This window comes from Melospiza melodia, unplaced genomic scaffold (assembly GCF_035770615.1).
Source record: "Melospiza melodia melodia isolate bMelMel2 unplaced genomic scaffold, bMelMel2.pri scaffold_32, whole genome shotgun sequence".
Lineage (NCBI taxonomy): Eukaryota > Metazoa > Chordata > Aves > Passeriformes > Passerellidae > Melospiza > Melospiza melodia.
Genome location: NW_026948638.1, coordinates 6,228,538 through 6,249,091, shown reverse-complemented (window position 1 = coordinate 6,249,091; position 20,554 = coordinate 6,228,538).

The window sequence follows — 20,554 nt, the reverse complement described above, 5'->3', positions numbered from 1 at the left end:
AACTGAAAAAGTGTCCTCAGGTTCCAGTCAGAGCAGAACACTGGAGGCAGTGATGACAGGTGGGGATAAACAAGGCAAAGGTGTCTCTGGTGCTGAGCTTACCTGGATGTGTTTCAGGAATGCAGAGGGCCCAGGCCTGAGCCCCAGTCCCTGCCAAGGCAGATCCTGTCCCTCTGTCCTTGCTCAGGGCTCTTCCCAGGATGGGCACTGGCATGTGGGGATTTGCAATGCCAAGGGCAGGAGCATGGGGCAGCCCCTGCCAGGCTGCTGAGCAGGGACAAGGAGGCAATGAGGCCCCAGCCCTGCAAGGGTCACTTGTCCCCTCGTGGCCTCAGGCCCAGGCCCAGCAGCCATGGCCAAAGTGCTGCCCAAGTTGCCTCTGAAAGGGCTGTCTTGCAGCTGCTGCCCATCCCTGTGCCCTGTGCAGCCCAGGCTGTGCTACGGTGTCCCTGCCCTGCGCCTCTGTCCCTGCAGGCCTTCGGCATCCCCCGCCTGCTCCACCTGGCTGGGCCCTTCCTTTGCTGACAGCTCTGCCTCTTGCCTGCCCCTGCCTGCCCACACAAAGCCTTGGGCTGTTACCAAAAGGGTTAATTCAGTTTTTACCATGCCTGTGAACTTTTAGCACAGGAACAAGGCATGCAGGGGCTGCTTTCCCAGCAAGGATGGTTGGAAGAGAAGACATCTGGCTCAAGAATGCAGTGATAGAAAAAAGAAGGACTGAATCTGGGAATTTGGGGTGAGTTTTTTGGTAATGCATAAATTGTTATACATGTTTGTGGCGCTGGTAGAATTACATGTCCACATAAGTTTAGGAGTTATCCCTCACTAGACCTCAGGCCTGAATAAATGATCCTCTCTTAAATAGCAAAGTAGTGTTAAGGAGCCTTATTCTGATATTTCGGAGACTTGGTGGCAGCAAGGCCTCACAGAACCAAGGAGTCAGCTGTGACACTGAGCAAACTCACGGAACAAGGGTCCATTGTGACACAGTGGAACCCCATGGAACCAAAATCCATTTTATCACATTGGGACCACATTGAACCAATGATCATTGTGATACTGCAGATCCAAGGAGACCATTGTGACTTTGAGAAACCTCTTGGTGACCATTCTTACCCAGCAAGGCGTTGTGGAACAGAGGGTCTGTTGGTAAACTGTGTGGCCTCATGGAACCATGAGCCATTGTGGCACAGCATGGCCACGTGGAGCCAAGGGGCCACTGTGACACTGTGGATCCAAGGAGACCGTTGTGACTGAGGAACCTCATGGAACCAAGAGTCCATCATCACACTGTGGGGCCCTGTGGAGCTAAGGGGACCACAGTGACTTTGGGGGGCCTCATGGAACAATGGAGACTCTTCTGACACGTTGGGACCCACTGGAACCAAGGAGCCATTACAGCATGGCAGGGCTTCATGGAATCAAGGGGACTACAGTGAACACTGTGGGTCTCCATGGGATGAAGGGTCCAGTGGAACCAAGGGTACCATTGTGACACTTTGGGGCCTCATGGAAGTAAAGGTCTATTGTGACATAGCAGGGCCTCATGAAACCATGGAGGCCATTTTTACACTTTGAGGCCTTGTGGAACAAAGGGTTCATTTCAGAGCCCTCTGGAGCCAAGGGGACCGGAGTGACACTGTAGGGCTCAGTGAAACCAATGGTCTGTTGTGACACTGCAACACCTTATGGAATCATGGAGACCATTGTGACGCCTAAGGCCTCACTGATCCATGGGGCCATTGTGACACTACAAGGCCTCATGGAAGCAAGGAATCATTGTGGCACCATGGAGCGCAGGCAGGCCAAATGGCAGTTGTCACACTGTGTGGCACCAAGGAGTCCATTGTGACATTACAGGACCCCATGGAACTAATGATTTGTGGAACAGTGCTGGAATACATGGAACCAAAGGTCCATTGTGACATTAAGGGGCCTTATGGAATCCTGGAGGCCATTATGACACTTTGAGGCCTTCTTGAATCAAGGGGCTCTGCAGGGCCTCATGGAACCAAGGAGACCCTTCTGACATTGTAGGTCCCCATGGAACCAAGGGTCCAGTGTGACACCATGGAACCAAGGAGACTGTTGTTGGCTGTTGTTGGCAGTACAAAAGCTTATGGAACAAAAAGTCCATTGTGACATTGTGGGGCCTCATAGAACCATGGAGATTGATATGACAATTGGGGACCCACTGGAACCAAGGGGCCACTGTAACACCACAGGTTATTGTATAACCGAAGCAGCCACTGTGACACTGCACAGCCTTATGGAAGCAAGGGGCCATTGTGTCACTGTGGGCCCCCATAGAAGCAAAGGGCCAGTGTACCACATCCAGGCCTGGTGGAACCAAGGGGCCATTGTGATCCTGGGGAGTCCAAGAGAACCAAGGGGCCAATTTGAGACTCTGTGGCCTCATGGAACCAATGGGCCAATGTGGCATTGCACAGTCCCATGGAAACAAGGAAACCATTTTGACACTGTGGCCTCATGGAAGCAAGGGACCATTGTACCACTGTGGAGCCAAGGAGACTACTGTTATATCACTGGGCCTCATGGAAACAAAGGTCAGTTGTGATCCTACAGGTTCTCATTGAACCAAAGGGTCATTGTGATGCTGCAGGGCCCCAAGGATCCAAGAACATGGAACAGGTCTGTCTGTCTGGGCCTTCTGGGGGCTGCCTGACTGGTCCAGCTGACCTTGGCATATTGAAGGTTACTCTCCATCCGCCCCTGAAACCCTGGAGTTCTGTGCTTTCCTTCCTGTGGGAAAGAACCGTCCTCCTCCAGGGGTTCATGGCTGAAATTGGGATTCTTCCTCCAAATTTGGTTATATCCAAGGATTATTGCCATATGAAACCTGCCAGGATAGACAGCTCTGGCTGGCCTTGGCCTCTTGGGGGCCACCTCTCATCTGCCTTCCAAATACTGCAGGCCTGTACTTTTCTTTCCCATTGAAAAAACATCTTTCAAGTCCAGGAATCCATGGCCAAAATTGAGAATCTGCTGCTGAAATTCCTTATATCCAAGGATAGCTCCAAGACTAAAACTGCCAGGACTGTCCAGATTCTCTTGGCTTCCTGAGGCCCAGCTCTTATCTGCCTTTGGAACACTGGGGCACCTTACCTTCTTTCGTATGGAAAACAACTGCCATGCTCATCCAGATGTCCATAGACAAAAGTGGGATTTGGTCTCCCAAAATCTGTCCCTCCAAGGATTCCTCCCTGACAGCACATCTGGCTGCCCTTGGCCTCCTTGTGGCTGCCTCTAATCATCCTTTGAAACACTGGGGCTCTGCCCTTTCCTTCCTATGTAGAACTGTCATTCAAGTCCAGGAACCCACGGCTGAAATGGAATTCCACCTCTAAAACCCCACATATATCCAAAGGCTGCTTTCAGACAAAAGCTGCAAGGACAGACAGGTCTGGCTGGCTTTTGCCTCTGGTGGCTGCTTCTCATCTGCCTTCAAAATCCTGGAGTTCTGTGGTTTCCTTCCTATAGAAAATAACTGTCCTTCTTGTCCAGGTACTCTTGGCCTCAGGCACTTGAGGCCACTCTGTAGGGATGTTGGGAAGGATGAAAGTTTGACAAGAAAGTCTCACAGATATGTATGCTTGGCAGAAGAATTTTTCAATGTAGTATCTGAAGAAGGAATAGAAATTAAAGCAAGTTTTGATATAGAAGAAAAGAATTGCTGAACCCGTCTTACTGGATAACTAAGAAGGCAAAGGGTATGTTAGTTAGAAGGGGTTTTTATGGCTTAGAGCTAAGGATAAACCCACCTCAAAAAAGAAGATGGCTTTACCAAGCAGAAAGATACCACAGGCAAACAAGACTGCCAATGGAAATGGAAAAAATGTCTAAGAATTTTCCTCTGCAAGAAAACTGGAAAACAACTTCTAGCTTTTATTATAATGTAGTAACTTAAATGTTTGGAGAATAGTAACATGAATATGGTAATTATAATAGTTATAATAAGCTATAGGTAAAAGTTAAAAGTATAGATTGGTTCTTCGGCATGAAGATGCTCACCAAGAAAAGTATATAATGAATTTGTAACAAAAACGAAAGGGTCTCCAGGTCTGCCTGCAGCTGGAGCTGACAGCTGCAGGCACAGGTTCTGTCACACACGACCCTGGACTGCTATAACACCTTGGATGTAATAAATTGCTTTTTGAAGAGCCACCTGGAGTCCTGCGTGTCTCATTCCAGTTCTTGCTCTACAGAAACTCATGGAGCCATGGGTCAGTTGTGACAATACAGGTCCAAGGACACCACTACAGAACCTCATGGAACCAAAGGGCCATTGTGACACTGTGATGCCTCATGGAATCAAAGAGACCATTGTGAAACTTGAGGACCCCAAGGAACTAAGGGTTCATGGTGAACTTGTGCAGCCCGTAGTGTCACAGAGGAGCCACTGTGACACAGCAAGGGCGCATGGAGCCGAGGGGCCACGGTGATACATCAGGGCCTTGTGGAACCACAGATCCATTGTGACACTGCAGTCCCTCATGGAACCAAGGAGACCATTGTGACACTGTGGGGTCCCATGAAACCAAGGGAACATGGAACAGGTCTGGCTGGCTGGGCTTCCTGGGGACCACCTGACAGGTCTGGCTGACCTTGGTATGTTGAAGGCTGCTTCTCATCTGCCCCTGGAGCACTGGGGTTCTGGGCAAGAACTGTCCTTCTCCACGAGGGGCCCATGGTCAAAATTGGTAATCCTCCTCCAAATTCCCTTATATGCAAAGCTTGTTCCCAGATGAAATCTGCCAGGACAGACAGATCTGGCTGCCTTGGCCACCCAGGGGTGGCCTCTCATTTGCCTTTTAAACACTGGGACCACATGCTTTTCTTGCTTAGGGGGAAAAAAACATCCATCTCGACCAGGCACCCATGGCCAAAATTGGGCATCTGCCTCCAGAATTCTCTATATCCAAGGACAGCTCCCAGACAAAAGCTGCCAGGCCTGACAAGTCTGGCTGGCCTTGGCTTCCTGAGGGCTGGCACTCATCTGCCCCTGAAACACTGGGGCTCTGTGCTTTTCTTCTTAATAAAAATAGCTCTTCTTCCTGTCCAGGTGCCTACTGCCAAAACTGAGATTCCACCTCCAAAATGCCCTATGTCTGAGGATCTCCCCCAGATGAAAGGTGTCTGGAGGAGAGACAGGTCTGGCTCTCTTGGCCCATGGGGGGCCGCCTCTCATCTTCTTCCAAAACACTTGGACTACATGTTTTTCTTTCCTATGGGAAAAACGACCCATCTTGACCAGGTGCCCATGGTCAAAATTGAGATTCCACCTCCCAAATTCTGTATGTCAAAGGATTCCTCTGTGTAAAAAGCTGTCAGGACAAATAGGTCTGACTGGCTTGGCCTCTCAAGAGCCTTCTCTCTCTACTTCTGCCCCAGAAACACTTGGGCTCTGTGCTTTCCTTCCTATGAAAAAGAGACATCCTTCTTATCAATGCAGAAATGGCCAAAATTGGGATTCCACATGAATAAACCTATATATCCAAGGGTTGATTTCAGACAAAAGCTGCCAGGACAGAGAGGTGTGGCTGCCCTTGGCCTCTGGTGACTGCCCTTCATCTGCCCCTGGAACACTGGGGCTCTTTCCTTCCTATGGAGACCATGGTGACTCCATGAGGCCCATGGAACCAAGGGAAAATGGAACAGGTCTGGCTGATTTGGCCTCCCAAGGGCCACCTGACAGGTTTAGCTGATCTTGGAATGTCAAGGGCTGCCTCTCATCTGCACATGAACCACTGAGGCTCCTTCCTTTCCTTCCTATGGAATAGAATTGTCTCTTTCCAGATGCCCATGGACAGATTTTGTACTCCTCTGAAGAAATTTCTGTAGGCAAGGGTATCTCCCAGAAAAAAACCTGCCAGCTCTGGCTGGCCTTGACCTCTGGTGGTCATTTCTCATCTGCCTATCCAACTAGGGGAACTGGCCCCTCTATCCAAGCCGTGTCCCTGCCAGTGCTGTCAGAGCCCAGCCCAGCCCTGGGGGCTCAGCTCTGCCCTGCACACCCCTCCCAGCACAGGGCACTGCCCAGGGGCATCTCCCTGGCAGCAGGGCCTGAAGGGTAGGCCAGACAAACAGAGATGCTGCAAGCCAAGGTGCTGCTGCTGCTGTCTTTAGGGAGAGGAGGCACTTTCTGAGGCAGATCTGAGACCCATCTGCTGATGCCCAGGGTGACAGTGCAGGAGTCTCAGTGACACAGCCAAAGCTGACAGCCCCTTTCCCTTCCCTTTAGGAGAAAGCTGAGAGCATCCCTGGCCATGCAGCACCATCTCCACAGCAGGAGGAATCTGCCCTGATGGGGGTGGCTCCTTCCACCTCCAGCTTCTCCCCTGCAGCGTCCATGGGGAGCTGCCAGGCAGGCTGAGAGCTGACCCTGGCAGGTGGCACATGCCCTGGGCTGGCCAAGAGCCCTGAGGGCTGCAGGAGTTGCTCTGCAGGGCAGCCCTGGGCAGCCCTGGCTGCAGCCTCAGCTTCACCCCCTGCAGTCGCCCCTGGCAGCAGGAGCCATCCTGCCCTGTCCCTCTGCCGGTGCCCAGGGCAGCCCCACTCTGCAGCACATCCTCTTCGTCGTCGTCGTCGTCGTTGTTGTCATCATCGTCGTTGTCGTCGTCGTCCTCCTCCTCCTCTTCTTCCTCCTCCTCCTCCTGTGCCACAGAGAAACTGGGAGAGTCCCCCTGACACATCCCCCAGGCTGTGGGGTGCTGCCTTCAGGAGATCCCTCCAGGAGCACAGGGGACATTGCCTGGCACCCACACACTCACCATGCACAGGGCTGTGAAGATCTTTCCCCATATGGCCCAAGTTTCTTGGAAGAACACAAGAGGTGACCACTCATGGGCTAAGACAGCCAGAGCTGTCTCTCCTGAAACCTTTCATCTAGGGGAAATCCTTGGATGTAGTGAATTTTGGAGGTAGAATCTCAGATTTGGCCGTGGGCACCAGGACAGAAAGAAGAGATCTTTTCATTAGGAAGGAAAGGACAGAGCCCCAGTGTTTCAAAAGCAGATGAGAGACGCCTCTTAAGAAACCAAGGCCAGTCAGACTTGCCCCTCCTGGCCGCTTTTGTCTGGAAGAAATCCCTGGACATAGGAAATTCTGGAGGAGTATTCCCAAACTCTTCACAGACCCCCCAATAAAGCCATCGCTATGGAATGCCCTGTGAGAAGTGGAAAGAACCTGTTTATTTAAAAGGCACAGCACCCCCCAGCACACAAAAATAACAATACCAGATGACACCACTCTGAAAAAGATGACAAATTCAGAGAGTCTCTCTCAGGGGTGATCGCTCTGTTATCAGTCCCTCTGGTGCTGGGCCAGCTGCTGCAGCCACAAGGTGCAAACTCTTGGTGTTCCCAGGTCCCAGTCCAGAGCAGGTTTGAGATGGTCGAAAAAAGGAAAGGAGAAACAGTCCAGGAAGAAATTTGGACTGTTTAGCTAAAGTAGCTAATGAGCAGAAGTGAGAGCAAGCAGAAGCAAAGCAGAAGCAAGCAAGAGAGAGAGAAAAGTGAAAAGCAAAAGCAGAAAAAACAAAAGCAGCAGTCTCTCTGTCCCAGCCAGGCTGATAAGAAAACCAAAACAAAACTTTCACTCTTCAGAGACAGTCTTAAAGGTAGAGAACATAATATACAGCATTAACAGAACACATGAATGGGGATACAAGCATCATAACATCACCCTAGAACATTCCACCCCTTATCCCCATATCATCAACATACTACCACACATCATGCATTTATTCACACAAAATTTCCATCTGTTCCCCTAAAACTTACAAGCAATACCCATCATGCCCTCATCACATCCCCACACTGGACCTCTGAATCCAGGCCCTATACTACAGAGCTGCAGGATTCCCCCTTTCACCTTATTCACTCAAAGCTCCACCTTCCACTTGCCCAGACCTTCAACACTTACACATTTCCTTCTATCTCATGTCTGTATGATTTAATGTACAGACAATGGCAGTAACATCCAATGAAGAGTGATATTGCATATCATTCTCACCCCACAATCAGATCTCCCTGAGGTACACAACATGTTGTTCCATCTCTTTGCATTATCCACCATGTGCAACCTGGTCCTTGAGCAAAGACAACCACAAGAAAGGGTTTTTCTGTACTCAAGGCAGAATTGATCCACACAGTCTTCCCTAACAAACCTCTGACATGTACCACGGGGACTTTATCTATTACATTCAGGGACGCAGACTGGGCAGGACCTGCTCAGTTGGTGGAACTTTGGCTGTTAACTAACCAGGTGGCCTTTGCTAAAATGCTGCTCCCAATTTTTGAAAGATCCCCCAACCAAAGCTTTCAACTGGGTTTTTAGTAGTCTATTATACCTCTCCACTTTTCCAACAGCTGGTGCATGGTAGGAGATATGGTACACCCATTCAATGCCATGTTCCCTAGCCCAGGTGTTCATAAGGTGTGGGAACTCAGCACAACATTCCTGATGTGCAGAGTCACCGAGACCACCCCTGGGAGGCTCGGAAGTCCTGGAACATTGCCAGAAGTGTCTGGTGGTTGGACTTTGATCCTGCAAGGGAGACAACACCTGTATGAGGATGGGAGGATCACACGGGGATAAATGGTGAAGAGATAGATTAATTATAGTGTGAAACACAGGTTTTAGAATCTCGGCACAGGGGGGTTCTAGGGAGACAAGATGGAGGAATTAGGGCGTGTCCTGTCCTTCTTCTTCTTCTTCTTGTCGTCCATCTTCTGTGGTGGTGGTGGCACTTTGAGATTGGTTCTTACTGAATGTGCACTTGTCAATAAGGGTGAAACGTATTGGGGAGAAAAGGTAAATATCTTATACGTAGTTTTGGGTATAAAGATAAGTGACTGCCCCAAGGGCAGTCAGTGTGCTCATGGCTGACATGCTGTGCGGACTTCTGTCAGACCGAGAGAAAATATTGTAGATAAGAATTAATAAACACTGAAGATTGAAAAACCTGAAGACTCCTTTTGTCCTTTGGAGCGCGGGCTGCCCCAAGGCCATCCCAAGCATTTCCAGGCCATTAAAAACAGCCAAGAACGGGACAATAAGGCTGTTCTTGAAATGAGTCCCATTGTCTGACTCAATTCTCTCAGGGGTACCATGTCTCCACAGGACTTGCTTTTCAAGGCCCAGGATGGTGTTCCCGGCAGTAGCATGAGGCACAGGGTAGGTTTCCAAACATCCAGTGGTGGCTTCCACCATGGTCAGCACGTAGCGCTTGCCTTGACAGGTCTGGGGCAAGTCAATCTGGAGTCAATCTGCCAGGCCTCCCCGTACTTGTACTTGGACCACCGCCCACCGTACCACAGGGACTTCACTCGCTTGGCCTGTTTGATGGCATCACACGTCTCACAGTCATGGATAACCTGAGAAATACTGTCCATGGTTAAATCCACCCCTCAGTCTCGTGCCCACTTAGAGATGGCATCTCTGCCCTGATGGCCTGAGGCATCGTGGGCCCATCGAGCTAGGAATAACTCTCTCTTGTGTTCCCAATCTAGGTCTAGTTTGGACACCCCTATCTTTGCAGCTTGGTCTACCTGCTCATTGCTTTGGTGTTCCTCATTGGTTCTACTCTTGGGGACATGGGCATCTACATGGCAGACTTTCACAGGTAGCCTCCCTACCCTGGTAGCAATGTCTTTCCACTCATCAGCAGCCCAAATTAGTTTTTTTCTATGCTACCAGTTAGCATCTCCACCTCTCCAGCCATCCCCACAGAGCATTGGCTACCATCCATGAATCAGTGTAGAGGTAGAGCTTTGGCCATTCTCTCATTCTGCAATGTCCAGGGCCAGTTGAACAGCTTTGAGTTCAGCAAGTTGGCTTGATCCACCTTCTCCTTCGGTAGCTTGTGAAACCTGTCGTGTGGGGCTCCATACGGCTGCTTTCCACTTCCGGTTCATCCCTACGATGCGACAGGAACCATCAGTGAAAGAGCGTAGTGTGTTTGCTCTGGGGGAAGTTGGTTATAGGGAGGAGCCTCTTCAGCACGTGCCACTGGTTCTTGTTCTTCATCTGTGACACCAAAATTCTCACCTTCAGGCCAATTTTTAATGACCTCCAAAATCTCAGGGCGATTCAGTTTACCTATACAGGCGCACTGAGTGATGAGAGCAATCCACTTGCTCCATGTAGCACTGGTGGCATGGTGGGTGGAAGGAACGTTGCCTTTGAATTCCACCCCAGCACCGGTAGTCGAGGTGCCAGGAGGAGTTGTGCTTCAGTGCCAGTCACCTCTGAGGTAGCCTTGACTCCTTCATAGGCAGCCAAGATTACCTTCTCTGTTGGAGTGGAGTTGGCTTCAGAGTCTCTGTAGCTTCGACTCCAGAATCCCAGTGGTCGACCCCGAGGCTCCCCAGACAGCTTCTGCCAAAGACTCCAGGACAAGCCATTGTACCCAGCTGCAGAGTAGAGCATGTTCTTCACCTCTGCTCCTGTCCTGACTGGGCCAAGGGCTACTGCATGAGCAATCTCCTGCTTGATCTGAGCAAAGGCTTGCTGCTGTTCAGGGCCCCAGTGGAAATCATTCTTTTTGTGGGTGACCAGGTAGAAAGGGCTCACAATCTGGCTATACTTGGGAATGTGGATTCTCCAAAATCTGTGACATCTAGGAAAGCGAGTGTTTCCCTCTTGCTGGTTGGTGTAGACATTGCTGTCATCTTGCTGATGACCTCAGTGGGAATCTGACGCCGTCCATCTTGCCACTTTACTCCCAGGCAGTGGATCTCTCGGGCAGGTCCCTTGACCTTATTCTTGATGGCGATATTCAGCTTCCAGGGGAATCTGGATGATCCTCTCTCCTTTCTCAAATACTTCCATTGCTGTGTTCCCTCACACAATGATGCCTTCCACGTACTGCAGGTGTTCTGGAGGCTCACCCTTTTCCAGTGCAGCTTGGGTCAGTCCATGGCAGATGGTGGGGCTGTGCTTCCACCCCTGGGGCAGTTAGTTCCAGGTGCACTGCACACCCCTCAAGGTGAAAGCAAACTGAGGCCTGCATTCTTCAGCCAGAGGAATGGAGAGAAACACCTTAGCAATGTCAACAGTGGCATACCACTCTGCTGCCTTGGACTCCAGCTCATACTGGAGTTCCAGCATGTCCAGCCCAGCAGCGCTCAGCAGTGGAGTCTCTTCATTCAAGGCACGACAATCCACAGTCAATCTCCATTCTCTGTCAGAATTGCACACAGGCCAGATGGAGCTGTTGAAGGGTGAGTGGATTTTATGGACCACCCCTTGGCTCTCCAGCTCACGGATCATTCTGTGCATGGGGATCATGGCATCCCAATTTGTTCGATACTGCCGGTGATGCACCGTCGAGGTAGCAATCAGCACTCGTTGCTCTTTCACCTTCAGGAATCCTACTGCAGATGGGTTTTCTGATAGTCCAGGCAAGGTGTTCAACTGCCTAATGTTCTTTGTCTCTACAGTAGCTATTCCAAAAGCCCACCTGAGTCCTTTTAGGTCTTTCTAATTGCCCTTCCAGAGGAAGTCTATGCCCAGACTACACGGGGCCTCTGGGCTGGTCACAATAGGAATTTCTGCCTCTCCTTCCTAGTCAGGCTAAACTTGGCTTCCAACAGGATCACCTGCTGCAATCCCCCTGTCATACTGGCAATGGAAACGGTTCTGCACCCACATGTCCTGGATGGATTAGAGTACACTGTGCACCAGAATTGACGAAAGCCTTGCATATCTATGGCTCTGGTGTGCCAGGGATCCACACAGCCCAAAAACCACTATTTTCCCTGGCCTCTACCTGGTTAGATGCAGGGCCTCTCTAGTCCTAGCTACTATTCCCTCCCTGGACGTACATTCTGGATGTTCCTTCAAGGGGATCTGACATATCATCCTCCCTTCTGCTATACCTGGCAGCTCGGTCATGGGGATCTGGGGCTGCATTCATTTGGGTTTAAATCCCTCTCTTAGTAGTTTCCTCCTTTAGCTCCCATACCCATGCTGCTAGGACAGAGATGAGTTTTCCATTCCACCCTCTCATGTCTTGCCCATGTTAATACAGGAAGAACCACAGGTCCACTCATAGGGGTGTACTCCCTCTCCCTTGCTGGAGGATGTTGGGCTCTGACACTGGGGCCTCTGGTTTGCACTGGTGCCACATGGGATGTATCCTTGCTCATCTCCTTCCTCATCTTCTCTCTGGATTTTTCCTGTTCATCCTTGAGACTCGACCACAGCAGAGACATGAGTGTGCGTCAGGCCATGGACAATGGTCTCATCATTCTTGAGTTTGCTTGCTACAGAACTCACTGTCTCTTGGTTATCCACAAAATGCATTGTTCCCATGAAGCTGCAGTATACACGTGGCCCCTGCTGTGCACGGCTCCACCAAATTTGTACTGTGTACCTGACCTTGTCAGGGTCATTATTTTGTCCATCCCTTGCAAAAAGTATCTCCAATACTGCAATTTGTTTTAGTGTTGGAGGTCAGAATTTTTCCTTTATTTTTTCTTGGGCAGCACCCAGCCCTCTGCCCCCTTCAGAGCCTGGCCCCAGTGGCTGCTGGCTGCTTCATAGGGCTGTGTGGCCAGGGGAGGCCAGTGCTGGCCACAGGGAGAGCCCGCTCAAGGGGTGAGACTTCACCAGCTGCACCCTCCTGGCACTCGCCAGCTGGCAGAGGGCAGGAGCAGAGCAGCCGAGCACCTGTGCCAGGCCCTGCTGTGCCAGGACAGCCCACAGGAGTCCCTGCAAGAGGCAGCCATCAGGTTCATGGGTGAGTCCCGAGCCCGGGCTCTCTGCCCGCTCCACCCCACTCCTCCTGCCTCACCTTTCCACACCCTACCCAATCTCTGTCTGCCCAGCCCTGTCCAATCGTAATGTCTTCTGCCCTGTTCTGCTCCACCCAACCCAGCTTTGCCCTACATTGCTGTGCTCTGCCTTACACTGCTGCACCCAACACAGCCCCACCCTGCCCCACCCTGTCCCGCCCTGCTGCAGCTTGGCCCTATCGCTGCTTTGGGGTCCCTGCACAAATCACCAACAGGATGGGACTGCTGGGGAATGCATCTCAAGCTGTTTTATCTCCAGCATCAATCTCATTACATGGTTATGACAATGGGAAGATGCCAGCAGCTCACATCCCTGGCAGCAGACAAAGAACTTCATGTTACAACTTAGTTTAAAAGTTTTTGACCAATCACACAAAGCAAAAGCATATTGACAGTACTTCTATCCAACCACTGTAAGCACATGTACCTTCAGTCAAACAATGCTCGCTTATTTTGAATATGGTATTATGGTATGATATGGTATATCATGCTGGTAAACATGAAAATACAATCCTCAGGGCTCTATTATTAAGCTTAGAACTTCCTAGTATCTCACTAGATATACTTTTCTGTAGCTTAAGGAGGTATGCTAGTCAAGCATTAATACACAGATCATTGTTCTATTTGTCATTACTTTTCTACTTCTTATAAAAACTTTCTCCTGACAAATTTAAGGCTACTGCTTAACTCTAATTGAACTTCTGCTCAATCTGAGGCCTGCCTTTTTTAGAATTCCAAAAATCCTCTGATTTTAAGAATTCCCACAGGCCCCAGCACCTGCTGCCCCGGCAGCGCCAGCCGGGCCCGGCGCCGTGGAGCCCCGCCTTGCCTGGGCATTGCTGCTGCCGCCCTTTGGCAGCCGTGCCTTTGGGCAGCAGCGAGCGGCAAGGGCCGGGCTGAGCCCTGCCGGGCCAGCAGCCCGTGTGGCCACAGCGCCAGCAGTGCCGCTGGCAGAGAGCTGTGCCGCTGGGGCCATGAGAGGCTCTGTGTTCACAGGGATGGCCGGGCGGCATATAAGGGGGCAGCAGCAAGAGTTGCAGCTGATCTGCACCTGTGAGTGAGGGCAGCGGGCTGACAGCAGGGACTGCCAGGGGGAGCTGCAAGCCCTGCCCCGGCTGCGGAGGGCTCTGCTCCAGTGGGCAGAGCACACTGAGATTTCAGGACCATGCAGGTCATTTGTGGCCAGCAGCTTCGTGCTGATCCCCTTGCTCCCTGCTCCCTCCTGGCCATGGCAAGAGTCGGCTGGGATGGCCCTTGCAGGGGGCTCTTCCTCGGCTCCCTGCAGCTCCAGCTTCTGATCGTGCCTCTGTTCCTGGGTTGACTATATGATGCTTTTATCCTCAGTTGTCTCATTCTGTTTATGTTGAATAATAAGTTTTGTACCTTTAAGGACCTTTGTACCCAGGACACCTCTGTTCCTCTCTCTCGCAGCCCAGGAAGACAAAATGAATGACATCAGCCTTGCCGTCGGAAGCCTGGCAATTCAAACACTGTGCATCCTCAGGTCAGGAGAGCGGGCTCCCATCTCCAGGTTCTAGTGGCTCCAAAATCACCTGCATAGTGCATGGAAGACAATGCCTCGTCTGTCACGGCTCAGCTGCCTGCTCTGCCAGAGCTCAGTGGAGAGCTAATCCCAGAAGCATTTTTCACTGGGGCCACCTGAGTCAGGTGGAATTTTCTTTTTCTTCAAGAATTTTCCTTTACTTGTTTTTTTTTTCTTTTACCATGTAAATATAGACTATGTTAAAATACACAGACTCCCAGGATCTTTCTTTTGCGCTCCAGGGTCCTCAGGGCATAGGAGAGGAGGGGGAAAAGGGTGCTTGCACTCAGCCAGCTGCCCAGGTGTGCAGTGCTGCAGGGAAAATGGCCAGAAGCCCCTTGGCCTGTGGTGGTTCTGGTGAAGCCTTTGTGCTGCCAGCAGAGCGGCTGGGCAGGGGCCGGAACTGCAGGGATCCCTGTGAGAGCGGTGCCTGGAGATGGCCACAAGCCCTGTGCCAGGCAGGAAGCGCCATCCATGTCCTCCTGCTTGTGTGCTGCTGGCTGCCTTGCTGAGGGCTCCCAGGTGCCTCTGGATGGGGCTGCTCTGGAGCTGCTGTGGGGCTGCGGCGCTGCTGCCGGGCAGCTTGGCCGGGCTGGGGCAGCCCCTGAGGGGCTGGGGCGCTGGCAAGCCCTGAGCAATGGGCTGTCAAACGCCAAAAGCAGCTGCCCGGCAGCTGCCTTGATCCTGACAGAGTTGACTTGCAAGACGGATCCTGGGCACTCAGAAACTAACAGCATCGGTGTTGTTGGAAACCCAAATGCAGAGAAATGTCAGACCTTTGGTCTTGTCAGCAAAGCTTAGAATTAAACACAGGATTTGATCAGAGACCTTGGAAAGGGCTCCCAAACTTTGGTGCTAGAAGCGAGAATGCACATTTCTAGTTTATAGCAGCGACACGGGGAGGAAAGTTTAAGTGGAGGAAAGTTTAGAGTTTTAGAGTTCAAGATCTAGGAAAAAATCAAAGTAGTTACAATAGTAAACAAGAAGTTTAGGATGCAGTGCTGTAGGTTTGTGATTCATAGCATGATTGGCTAAGGAGGCTTACACTGTAGCAGGATGTGAGAACCCAGGAAATTCCTCTGGCTGCCCTGCAAGACTCGAGACCCGTTCAGAAGGCTCAGAGACCTTGGCACAAAGCCCAAGACCCCTGTGCCTTTGATTTAGCCCTTGGAAAAAACAATTACCAACCTTGTATGAAGAATGACAAGCCACAAAATTTTAAGTAGAATGATAGTGAATTTATCCCTGAGTGGAAAAATAGATTTTGAGGGTTTTTAGAATGGGGCTTCAGGGGGCAAGATGGAGGAATCTGGGCATGCCCAGCCTTTCTCCTTCTTCTTCTTGGCCTCCTTCTTTGGCTGTGATGTTGGCACTTTTAGATTGGTTTAGAGTAAAAGCTCACTGTCTAACGTAGATGATAGGTATTGAAAAGTAATTGTAAATATTGTACAGGTAGTTTTTAGTATAAAAAGATAACACCGCCCCGGGGCAGGCAGAGTGCCTTATACTGTCTTGCTGAGCGGACCCCAGCAGGTCAGGAGAAAGGATTTTATGGTTAACATACAATAAACAACCTTGAGACTGAGAAACGAAGAGCTCTGACTCCTTCTTCGACCACCAGGCTGGGAATAGAGACTTTCTTATTTATCTCAGGGTCACTCTGACCAGCTAGAGACCCCGAGAGCATGAGTCTATAAGACGAAATGTTGAAGGATTGGGTCCAAAACATAAATATCCTTGTTGGCCATGTCTTCTTGGCCAAGAAATCCTTCAAAGCTCTCGTAACTACAAGTCTTGCGGCCCTGTGAGCCATGTGGTGGAGATGTGAGCCCAACTCACCCTTCCTGCCTATGCAGAAGAGAAGAAAAAGCAATGGCATCATTGAAAAAACTCAGAGGTCCACTATCTAGCTCATTCCAAACTCCTTCAAATTGCCAAAAGTGTGATTTAGCTACAAATAGATGACAAGGACTCTTAGTGCTGGCTCTTTGACTCCAGAGCAGCTGCTTTAGAATCTTTCACATAACCCTGTGTAGTTATATGCCAGAAATGTATCATTTGAAGAAACTTTCCCAGCTGACTTGAATGAAGGCTTGTTTGAAGGGTATTTGAGGAGAAAGGCTCCCAGCAGAGGTCTGGGCTTTGGCCTAGCTGTGTCCCCTGCTGATTGTGAAGTGTGCCATCAGCTGCATGGCTATCTGGGCTAAAAATATCATCGAGTCACTTGGACTTGCTCTTTATGGCCTATAAAAGCTGGACCCACTTTCGGGGCAAATTTGGAGACTTCATCTATGGGTGGATGAACCACCTAGGATTTTCCCAGTTGTCGCAGACATGTTTTTTTGAAATATTTTTCTTTAGGATTTTTTCCCTTTTGAGGAGCTGAGGCCTCAGAAACAGAATGCAAACAATGGTTATCTGCTGCTGTGGAATACAACAGGTGGATCTGTTACTGGTCCTCTGTAGATGTTTGGATTTATTGACCAGTCCCGGCAGAGCTGGCTCTTCCTCTCTGTCTGAGCCAACTGCCTTTGTTATTCAGTATTTTCAATTCTTAGCTTAGCTAGCTTCTGAGGAAATCTTTCCTTCTATTTCTTTTTAGTATAGTTATAATGTAATATATATATCATAAAATAATAAATCAAGCCTTCTGAACATGGAGTTTACATTCTCATCTCTCCCTTCACCTGAAAACCCCTGTGACCACTGTCACAGATGGTAACCCTTGAGTGAATGAGGAAGAAATTCATCAAATGGTGAGACCACCAGAGGAGCATTGCTACATTTGGGTAAAACCCGGGTATGTGGTATTGATGGTCACCTCACAAGTGACCACAGAAGTGGATTCTAGCCAGGAGCTGAAGAACTGAGGATCCTGATTTGACAGAGTTCACAGCAAGGCTGACCACAAAAAGAACCTTTTTGAAAAGCCTCCGGGAAGATGTTCGGACAGCCTAGAAGGACCAAGAAGTTTGCCAGAGCATGCTGGGACACTGTCACAAGGTACTGTTAGCTTTTCCCTTCCTGATGATGCTGCCATTCACAGATTGTGGCTGCACATGTGGGGGACCTCTCCCACAGAGGCAGATGTTCATTTCTCCCCCTCAGAGGGGAAACTTATTCCCCTCTGGCAAAAATGGGATGAAGAGGATGGAATTCTCCTGTTGGAGAGGCATTTCTATGAGTTTTTTTGATGGGCAAAGTTCTTTGGGTTTTTCACGAATGTGCTCTATGCCCTTGATATGTTTGTATGGGAATGCATGGAATCAATTTTCCAAGCCGTTTTGAACTGTGGATTCGGGTATCGCCACATTTATCCAGTGTTCAGGGCACTCTTCCCGGTTTTGAAACAGAGAGCGGCTGCCTTTCCCTGGATTACCAACTGCAGGAGGCAAGCCCCATTTCCCCAATTCCCATGGGAGAAGATCCTTTGGGGGAAGCCGATCTTCTGCTTTCCAGCCCCCCTGACTCATAGCAGGGGGGTGAAGTCTTGCCTGTAGCTGAAGAAGTGTTTTTCCCTGTGTTTTCGGAGCATGCTCAGACGGAGCCGCTTTTGCCCCCGCCCCTGTTGCTCTCAGAGGGGGTTTGAGTGGGCTGAGCCACCCCTGGAAGCTCTGCAGGCACCACCCCCGGCCGGCCTCTTGGACCCTGCCCTGCTCAGACCTGGGGGCGGCATCTGTGCTCGAGGTCCCACCTCCTGAGTTTGCGGGTCTGCCCCAACCCTCCCCGTGGGTGCGGGTGCTTCCCCACGTGGCCCCTCTGGCGGCCGTCGCTCCAGTAAAGTCTGTGGGCGCGGCAGCCCCGCCTGCGCCTGCAAGCTCAGAAACACTGCTTCCCACTGCTGCACCAGTGTTGCTAGGCAACAGCAATCCAGTGCCGCTCCTGCCGCTTCACGCCACTGCACTGGTGTTGCTAGACAACAGCGATCAGGCGCAGCTTCCGCCACCTCCTGTGGCTAAAAGTGTTTCTAGGTGACGCACTCAGTGACAATGGCGGTCGCCGCCAGCATGTGTCCGAGGCTGCGCCACTTGCGGATACGCCAAGAGCCGATGCCGTGTGGGTCCCCGCAGCTCTGCTCGTGGTGGCCCCGCCTTCGCCCGCAGCACCAATGCCGGAGGTTGCAGTTGAGACCAGCGACCCAGTACTGCCACCGCCACTCCTCCCCACGCCATCTGCTGTGACTGCACTCTCTCTGGCCTTGCTGTCCCCACCAGCCGCCCTGGGAGTTCTGCCACCTTCAGGGACTCCATCCTCCGTGTCTGCGTCAGAGGCTGCCCTGGAACCGGTGGATTGTTCAAGCTCAGACCGTCCCGGGCTGTTTGCCCTTGCGACAGCGGCTTCAGCGGCCGGCCTCTCCTTCCGTGGAGGAGGCATGGCTCAACAGCTGAGTGCGGGTGCAGCCCGGCTGCCTTCTTTAAAGCTCAGTGTTCTTGGCAGGTTGGGGGTGTTTGGTCGGTTGTTTCCCCTTGGGTGTGCGAATCTCCCTGCCATCCCTCACATGCCCCAGTGGCAAGGGGGAGGTGGGTCCTGAAAGTTCTGCCTTTAGTCCCCAGCCCAGATGGGGTGGGGGTGGTACTGGGAGGCAGATGGGAGGAACACCTGTTGCATTTTCATTGCAGAGGCAGAGGGAATGGCAGAAAGCCGTCATCGCTTGTTTGCTGTAGGGAACAAACATTCCCAGACCCAAGCTGGAGATTCTTGGGACAGCTTCTGCCCCCCCACCTATTGCCGGTATGCATAGGTGATTTTGGGGGATGGAAGTGTTTGGTCACTTGTTCTGCCATTGCACTGGCAGTGTGGTACCGGGCTGTGACAACACAGAGCCCACAAGGTGGGCTGGGCCTGGGCTGTTTGGTTCGGTTCCCTGGGCCAGGGCCTCTGCCCGGCTGGCTGTTGGGTTTGGGGGCTTTGCTTCCCCCATCAGGACCTGGACCGCTGTTCTTTGGTACAGGTCTGGGGTTCCTGATCCTTCCACGTGGGCCAGGGCCCCCTCAGGGCCTCTCAGGCTCCTCTCTGCTGCTGCTGCTTTTTCCAGTAAAAAAAAAAAAAGGAGTTGAAAGAGCTAGTAGCAGCTCAAAAGCATTGAAGAGCCAAAAATTACAAGTAGTTCAATAAAGGGGTGTGGCCAAGGCATTCAAGAAATTTTCTCGAAATTGTTTTTAACTGTCAATGGATTCTTGAAAATCATTGATTATTTTTCTTTAGCAATTTGTTATTTCAGGATTCTGCAAGCCTATTTCAGGACCAAAAGAGACTTTCAGAAATGTCAAAGAGGAACATCTTCAGTCCATGGACTTTCTCCTGAAACTCACCTCTTTGGAGTTGAAGCAATGAATTTCTTTGCATTGTTTTTGCATTTTCTTATATTGTAAGATTGTTTTAGTGATATGATAGAATTTTATGTTCTACAAGTCAAGAATTTCCCTGATCATTCCACATCAGCACTTGATTGAGGTTTTTCATTGGCAACAGATAACCCATCAAGTGTTTGTTCTTTCCTCTGCATGGGTACAGCATATGAAATTACAAACACTTTTCTTTTTAATTTAACTAAAAAAAAAAGGGTGATATGTCACAGACATCTTTTATGAAAATCTTTTCCTTAGGATTTTTCCTCCTGAGAAGCTAAGAGGCCTCAGGAACAAAATGTAAACAATGGTTATCTGCTGCTGTGGAATGCAACAGGTGGATCTTTGATTAGCCATGTTGGTTGTTTCTAATTAATGGCCAATCACAGTGAGCTGGCTCAGACAGAGAGTTCGAGCCACAAGCTTTGGTTATCATTCTTTGCTATTCTATTCTTAGCTAGCCTTCTGATGAAATCCTTTCTTCTATTCTTTTAGTATAGTTTTAATATAATATATATAATAAAATAATAAATCAAGCCTTCTGAAACATGGAGTCAGATCCTTGTCTCTTCCCTCGTCCTAAGACCCCTGTGAACACGGTCACAGTGACAGGCTGCCAGGGAGACAGGGTGACCGGAGCTCTGCCACCCCCCCATCCCGGGCACAGGCAAACCGGGGGCATTTCCGTGGCACCCCTGCCACGCTTCCCCTCCCCCCTGCCGACCCCCCCTTTGTGACTCTCTCAGCATGGGGGACTTGGTGGCACTGCAGCACCCTTCTCTGTGCCATCCCTGAGATGGCACCTGTGCTTTTTCTCACTGCCACCCACCAATTCGTCACCA